The sequence below is a fragment of the Callorhinchus milii genome, unplaced genomic scaffold, assembly GCF_018977255.1.
Source record: "Callorhinchus milii isolate IMCB2004 unplaced genomic scaffold, IMCB_Cmil_1.0 Scaffold4, whole genome shotgun sequence".
Lineage (NCBI taxonomy): Eukaryota > Metazoa > Chordata > Chondrichthyes > Chimaeriformes > Callorhinchidae > Callorhinchus > Callorhinchus milii.
In genome coordinates, this window is record NW_024704745.1 from 15,417,605 (window position 1) to 15,426,383 (window position 8,779).

General features: G+C 39.8%; 1 non-coding gene across 1 annotated transcript; it reads left to right on the forward strand.

Annotated features, from left to right (window-relative positions):
* The first annotated feature begins 392 nt into the window (after nucleotides 1-392).
* trnaa-ggc lies at nucleotides 393-464 on the forward strand. Its single transcript has one exon. It is a non-coding gene; the product is annotated as a tRNA-Ala (tRNA).
* The last annotated feature ends 8,315 nt before the right edge of the window (nucleotides 465-8,779 follow it).

An 8,779-nucleotide genomic window follows, 5' to 3' on the forward strand; every position in this document is an offset into this window, starting at 1 on the left:
AAGCAACTTGGCACATTTGACAGTTCACTCCTTGCTCTTCACTCCCTTTAGTTCTGTTTTCTTTTCACTGAACAAATCTCCTTCTTGTTCAAGGATCTTACCTGGCAATTTTAACACAGGATTCTGGTCTAAATCACTTTGCTTTGACATAAGTTTGGAGCCTCATGTTTTTGTCCTGAAGGCATGATAATAAAAAAAATACTCCTTACATTTTATACGACACATTATCAGGTCATTGAAACAGCTTCAAATATTTCACAGGATTTACTGTAGATTGTAGTGACTGTATTTGTAGTCCAATGCGCACAGCATTGTACCACAAACAGCCATGAAGTGAATGACCAATTATATCTGGATGATCCTTGTCCAGAACCATTTAACATCCAGTGGAGGGTCCTGTAGCTCAGTGGTTAGAGCACACGCCTGGCAAGCGAGAGACGTGGGTTCGATTCCCAGCAGGGCGAAACCTTGGGCAAGTTTCCTTACTCCACACGCCTGATAATATCCCTCAAGAAAAAAAAACAACAATAAATTGGTCACTTCAATCCCCAACACTGGATTTGTGGGATACTGCAGTGCGCAATTGGTCTCCACATTTCGCCCACAAATATACAGTCAATTCACTTTACAGTATATTCTGTAAAGCACTTTGAGATGTCTAGAAGATGTGAAAAGCGCTATATCAAATGGCATGATTATTATTTATATTATTACAGGTGAATAAGCAGTCGGGATCTCGGTTTAATGTCTCACCCAAAAGAAGGAACAAGGTTAATCAACACCTGGAACGGGTTGCCTTGGAAGGCAGTTGAGACCAGAACATTTAGAAAAGCAGCTTGATGTTGCCATGGGGAGACTGACGAGTAGTTATTTTGGAAGGATGAGATACAATGAGCCGAATGGCCTTTTACATTCAAGCCTGTCTTGTAATCTTGTGATCTCTGATTGAACGTTCCCCAGAATTGTACTGGACACTAGAAGGTGCATAAGCTTAAAGGCCCTTCTGGCTTAGAGATGAGAGTGCTGCCAATTGAGCCATTTTTTAAAAAAATGTTAAAAGTGTAGCAATTGCTTCAGCTGCAGCACATATAGAGCGTCTACATATTGTGACTTGCCGGTCTTTGCACTGAAATGCAAATAGAAATACTGCTACTGAAAACAATCACTAAAGTTTGTTATATTTTTGAAAGATTCCTGATGATAAGATTTTGTCAGGTGAATTCTGTGCTTATCAACCTGAGGGATGCTTGTCCTGAGCACTGCAACACTGGGATAGAATTTGGAACATTTGTGGTGTTTTGTTTTTGTTCATTTTGCAAAGAAAATCTCATTCCACCTCACTGTCTTAATACTTACACCTAGTGTCAAGCTCTAAGACTCAGGTCACAAGCACCAAACACAGGCACAGAGTGGACCTTCACCAATTTAAGGTGTCATCTTTATTGAGTTGGGATGCTAATCACTGACCTAATTCCTCCAGGTTTCCTAAATGATGGTATTTTGGATCTGAAGATCCTGAGAAAGAGTTAATGTTTCCTTGGGCTCTCCTTTCCATTCAGATTGTCAGTCCCTCCAACCATCCGAACACATGTTTTTTGAATTTGAAATGTTGGCAGTTATGACAACAATAGATAAGTGTGAGTGAGTCACACAATACCATGTTACACAATTACTGGTAATAGCATTGGATCACGTCCCAAGCCATTAGAGCTACATTTTTATACTTTACAGCAATGATAGAACAATAAGGTTTACAAAACAATCCTCAGCCTAAAAGTGCTGCTCTATTAGCTTGGATGAAATCATTTATTGTTGCTGCATTTAGTAGTTATTGATATAGAAGCAAATGTAAAGTAATGATTTAATGTTCAAGTTTGATAAAAGTAAATGTAAGTAAATGATCCAGGGACTGGTAGAAGGTTATGTCTACAGATATCTTCATTGTGTTGACTTGTCTGGATGAGATTCCTTTATAAATCAGTTCCCAGACCTCAAAGTCTCTGCTATAAATATCTAGAATATGGGAGCAAAAAATATGATATGTTAAAATCACATAAGTGAACATGCTGAAAATGGTAATCCCAAAGTGTCTAATAATCAGGTGATTTTAAGTGTTAATACCCTCAACCATGGCACAGTGGTTTAACCATAGCCTCGCACTGTTGTTGCTGTCCATGTGGTGTGGCACTTTTCAGTGTCACTTGATGTGAATAATAACAAACATGGCAATTGAAGACTTTGGCGCAAACCATTGTACTGAAATCCAGACTGTAATTTTTGATTACATGGCAGTTATCACCATGTGATAATAATAATCCTTGCATTTGATATAGCGCTTTTTACGTCAGGAGGACGTCCCAAAGCGCTTCACAGAACACACTGTAAAGTGAATTGACTGTATATTTGTGGGCGAACGCGGCAGCCAATTGCGCACAGCAATGTCCCACAAACAGTCGTAGATTGAAAATGACCAATTTATTATTGTTTTTTGGAGGGATTATTATTAGGCTCTGTGTGGAGTAAGGAAACTTGCCCAAGGTTTCGCCCTCTGCCTGGAATTGAACTCAGGTCTCTCGCTTGCAAATCGAGTGCTCTAACCACAGAGCTACAGGACTCAATTGTTACATCACATACTGCTTCTTTATATCACTGATTGCTTGCATGAACAGTACATAGTCCACACATAATCTGGACACACTAACTGCTTTATTCTCCACAGTATTTGTAAATTTACTGCTTACCCTTCTAGTAAACACCAGCACTGTGGCTTGTGAGAATGCGTGGTTACATTTGGCCAGAACATGTTTTAACCATTGGATGTGTGGCATTTCCTTTGTCTTTAGGTTCAGTGAACCAGATGATATTGTGATTCATTCTCTTACTTCATCTGTAGCATCACCACTACCAACTGTACCTCATTAAACTGAGATAACGAAAACATTTGAAGAAAAATTGTATAGTGCATCCTTTGATGAAAGTCATAAAAGGTAATGACTTTTTTCCGGCATTCTTTTCACTATAGTCTTTAATTTTAAACCACAATTACATTTAACATTCAAAGAAAAGTTTTTTTTAGATCAACCATGTTATTATTGGTCCTTTGTTTAAATTGTGGTTATACTTGTTCATAACTACCACCAGATGGCAACTGAATACAAAATAATAATTAGTACACAGTGTATACTGTTTAATATGCAGAGGGACAACAAAGGCAGGATAGGGACATAAAGATTATTGCACAACTACAATGAACCTTATATAAAAAAATTTAGTACAATCCCAGCATCAAAAGCAGTAGAATGCCTGCTTCTGACCCAGATATCACAGGGTTGAATGCCAACCTGTTGCTGTAGGAAAAACGTGTTTTCCAGGTTTTTTGTTGATCAGCCGGGTGTCTGACACAAGCGGAAACTCATTGCCATGTTTAAAAGTATCTAATCTAAACTGCTGAGAGTTCCACATACGCATGGAAATTTCCCGTTGTCTGGGATGGAGTGTGCAGTCTCTTGATGGAAAATTTTAGAAGCAGGTTGGCAAGAGCCAAGGCTTGGGGACCCCAGAGTATACAGTAGGGTACTGCTAGAGTTTAATCAGCTAAAAACTGTGCAGCTTGCCATTGCGAGCACCGTTTGGCAAGCTTCCTGCTGCTTGTCCAACTAGAAACACCCATTAGAGCTTTGGTTTACAGGGCAAACTGTGGATTTTTTGCATGGAACACTTCACTATGGCTCCATTTTGGGAAAAGACAGCAACAAAAATAACTTGGTGCATTGTGAGGCCTACTTCCATCAGTGATACACAGAACACTGTTGGGAATGGATGTGGGGAAGCCAGTGGGTATGACAGTCCTTTATTCACGACTAAGCAAGATGGTACTGGAATAAATGACTACTGCAGCCACATTGAAGAGAGAATGGTTAAATAACCGAGATTTCACAAAGTGTTTAAAGCAGGAGACGATAGAATAACTAGTTGCCTAAAATAGATCTAACCACCCACCTGCCTTGCCACAAGGCATATCTTGTACCTCTCTTACAAAGAGTAAAACAGCTTGCCACTAATCCATTTTCTCAACAGTCTAAGTGCATCAAAGAAAGCAAAATAAAAATAAAACACTATGTAATTCAGAGAGGCTTTTTCAACTCCAGCCAAGAGCTAAGTAATGGTCATAAATGTTCTACAGTAGAGCTGCTCATCTCTGCCCCCTCATTACTGAGAATCAGTCAGTATTACATAGCTGAGGGCTCAGCAATGGCTGAATCCTTAGAATCAGACTTTCCTTCAGTAACACATGCTACCCGCACATCTGCTCATTAACCGCTAAACAATAGTGATTCAGAAGACCTACATATGCAATTAACAGATAACAAATTATTTTGTACTTTTAACCCTTAGACTCCAAACAGCACTGGAAAAATTCTGGCTACCAGGCTGGCTATTTTTATAAAAGTTTTCAGTTTATTCAATGGGGGCCCGACATATTTTGGGGTCAAATTTGCCCTCTAAGTTATTTTTGATCATATTGAATGAACCCCACACCTCCTCCCCATGATGTTCTCATTACTGAAGTTGGAGAAGCTGGCCCAACAGCATTGGAACTCCGGCCCACGTCTCCTCACCTCCAAATGCTGGTGAGTGGATGGCAGCTTTTTAATAAACAAAAACTTCAAAACATCATAAATTGTCAATCAAAAGCCACAGCTTAGTGGCAAAATGATTACCCCAATCTTCACACTAGTTCAGCACATCTCATCAATAAGAGACAGACAGGTTCTTCTTAGATCCTAAGAGCTAGGTCAGGCCTTAATAAGTCAAGCTTAAAAAATATTTCTGGGTTGGGAAGAGTATGAAATTCTCTTCTCTTTGTTTGATCCAACCAGAAATATTTTTAAATGTTTTTTTCATTGGAAAAAGAAAATCACTTCATGGAGATAAAATAGTTCTGCCCAGAGACATCATATTTAATAGACAAATTGTGTAAGTATCATTAGAGTTACTTTGAGAAGTATCGTTCCCAAATATCACTTTGTTTTTAGGGCTGCAGTCTTCCTGCGATGATTGAGAAGAGATTGTTGGAATATTTAGTACACTGACTTTTTCAAAGGCTGGAAAATTAAAGGATGCTCTTTCTTGGCATGTTTCAACTACCAGTTTTGGCACTTTGAAGATATACATTTCATTTTACTGTCTCTGTAGAAAACTGGAAACAATGAGCCAGAACCTTTCGAGCTCCTCTCCACATTATATCACATGGTATGTATAAAATGAGCAAAAGGTATCCAAAATCAAGCGGTAATGTTAGGTTTTTGTCTAAGTCAGGATATAAGTCTAAAATTAACTGTTCTCATTTTGGTTTACTACTTCTATTAAGTTACTGTCATTTTAATAATAAATTTCACTGCTTGTTTTGTTGGAGCTCTTTGGCAAACAGATTTTCCAAATCTATTCCCTAACCCACAAGAGTCCAAACTTTGTTTAAAGTGGTCTGCTCTTTCTTTACTACATGAAAATTATAAAGGTGAAGGGGTTACTTATCATCCTTTGTGTGCCAAGCAGGTTCAAATTCTTTGAGTACAATAACAGACTTCACATACTCATAGGGGCAAAAAGATCTGCTTACGAAAAGCGTTACTGTGCCTCACTGCCAGAAAAAGCACCTTGTGACCTAAACTCTGTCTCTCCAGCTGGGAACCCAGTGTATATGTCATGTTGACTTCCAAGACTTCAGCTCCAACTCGAGATCGCCTCAGAGCCAAAGCCTCGCGAGTCAGCACGACATACATGGGTTCCCTGTTGAGTTACAGTTGATGCTGGTGGCGAGGCACCAATAACTCTAACAATTTTCTAAGGCGTTTTTCTTCACTCCTACTACTTCCAAAAGGAAAAAAGACAGCTGCAAATATGGGAAAGAAATGAAAAGAAATGAATAATAATAATAATCCTTACATTTGAAATAGTGCCTTTCACGTCAGGGGAACATCTCAAAGTGCTTCATTGGATATACCATAAAGTGTAATGACTGTGTTTTGTGGGTGAACATGGCAGCCAATTTTGCACACAGGAATGTCCCACAAACAGGCCCAAATAAGAGCAAATATTACAGATTCTAAACTAAAAACACCTTTCAATGATCCTTTTGAACCTTTGTGAAATGAGTGAATGTGCACTGCAATCCTCTGTGATAAACCTCAGGAATATCCTTTCTCTCTTAGCTACTTGCTACTATTCTTGTTGTATGCTCTGTAATCCTCATAAACTACATAGCATAATATTATGGCTGGCAGTTGCTGATTACTAACGTACTACTCAGGGCATCTAAGATGTATAAGGAAAGTGTACTGTGTTTTGCTATGTTTGGACTAGCAACTGACTGGCAAGTGTAAGATGAATCCTTGCTATTTTCATACGCTCTGACAGTTCACAAAATTTAATATTATGAATGTATTATTTTTAACTATTAGTTTTTATTCAGCAGGATTACATACCATTTGACACACTACACTTTGCATCACATTTCCCAGAAAAGATTTAAATCCCAGCGCAAGAAGTTTCATTGGAAGTTACAACAGACAATGGCGAGTTCCAATATTGAGGTAAAATTTGTGGTATTCCTAAAAGTGTTCTTTAACTTACTTAAATAATGCATTAAGGAACACCAGAAGACAGCACCTCTCTCTGCACCTTCTATATTGTATATATAGTAGTTCTACTATTTTATTGAGAGGAACAATATTTTGCCATTTTGTGCCCCTGAATTGATTGATTTCACTTTGTAAATTGTAGGCTAATGTGAATACAGATTTTAACCAAATAATTTATTATATATTTTTAAGCTGGTGATGAGGCATTACTTCTGGCATTATGTTTTGACAAATGTGATAATAATAAAAATAACACTTGCAAATGGTGCTTATAACATCGAAAACTATAATCTCTGCCCTTTTGTTTCTAATATTCAACACATTTACCTTGTACTATTCAATATCATACATGCTGAAAATCTTAAAATCAATCCCCTGGAGAATAGAAAGCTGGTGGAATCTATCAAGAATGTGGTGATGGTCCTTGAAAGAGCTGTCGCCTCCCAGCTGCGCTCTTTCCTCTCCACCCATGAATTATTCGAACCCCTTCAGTCAGGTTTCCGTGCTGCCCATAACACAGAAACCACCCTGGTCAAGGTCACCAATGACATCTTGACCATCTGCGACCAGGGCTCCCTCTGCCTCCGCGTCCTCATCGACCTATCGGCCGCATTCGATACGGTCGACCACGTTATCCTCCTCCACCGCTTGTCCTCCCACCTCAACCTTCAAGGCCCTGTCCTTGAGTGGTTTAGGTCGTACCTCTCCCACCGTCTTCATTTGGTTTCCATAAACGGCTTTTCCTCCAGCCCCCGCACTGTCTCGTGTGGTGTCCCTCAGGGCTCTGTCCTCGGTCCCCTCCTCTTCACCCTCTATATGCTCCCCCTTGGTGACATCATCCGTAGACGGTCAACTTCCACATGTATGCGGGTGACACCCAACTCTACCTTTCCTCTTCTACATGACCACATCACTCCCACCCTCGCTCGCCTCCACTGGCTTTCCATCCCCCAGAGGATTGAATTCAAGATCCTCATCCTCAGCTACAAGGCCATTAACGGCCTTGCTCCCTCCTACCTCTCCAACCTACTATCCCCCTACTTACCTGCCCATACCCTCCATTCCTCTGGCTCCGGGCCGCTCCACATCCCCCGCACTAACCGCCCTACCATCGGTGGCCGGGCCTTCAGCCTCTCAGCCCCTAGGCTCTGGAACTCCATCCCCCAATGCCTTCGCCTTGCTTCCTCCCTATCCTCCTTCAAGGCCGGTCTCAAGTCCTTTTCTCTTTGACCATGCCTTCAGCTCCCCTCTCGACTCACTTACCCCCTCCTGGCTCCCTCCCTTCCCTCCCCTCACCCTGACCCTGTCCCCCCTGCTCGGGTCCTGACCCAACTGTCCAGCGCCTTGGGACATCCTCCCGACGTGAAAGGCGCTCTATAAATGAAATCTTGTTGTTGTTGATGGACTCAGGGATCTGGTACAGAAAATGATATCGCTGCAGAGTTCCAGATGATCTGGGGCTTGAGGATGGTTGAGATAAACAAAAAGGTTCATAACCTCTATTAATCAGAAGCCTCTCTATAACTAAGTATTTTATTCTGTAAAGCAAATACAGGATCAATCAATCTTTTATTACAGTTTTATAGGAGTTTCCCACTTGGGAATGACCTTCATATGATGAAATATTTATCTACACTCATGGAGAACTCACCCTTTTCTTTAGACCTAATGCTCATGATTTATATATCATCACATAAACACCAAACTTCCCAGAATTAGTTGACAGATGAACAGTTTGGCATAAAGCAGGCAAGTGTTGTATTAGAATTATATATTGTATCACAGTGAACTTGAATAACAATTCAATATAAATTGGGCTTTCTTATCCAATTAATTGCACAATCCCTGATAAATGTCTAGTTAAAATTTTGGATAAATCAGCAGCTAAAAACATTCTTTATTCCAAACTCTAAAATAGGTTCTTTAAATCAATTACAAAAATTTAATGCAGACCTTCAGAATTATAACATTTGCCCAGTTATTAAGTAAAGTTCTGGATCAGTTTTTAACCCTTTCTAAACATAGATATTTGCAACATGTAACACTAAAGCAGTTTCTCCCATTGATGCAATAATTCAATGTCAATATGGTATGTTCACCATCTCATCAGCCTCTTAACTCTATGAGTACTGTATAGA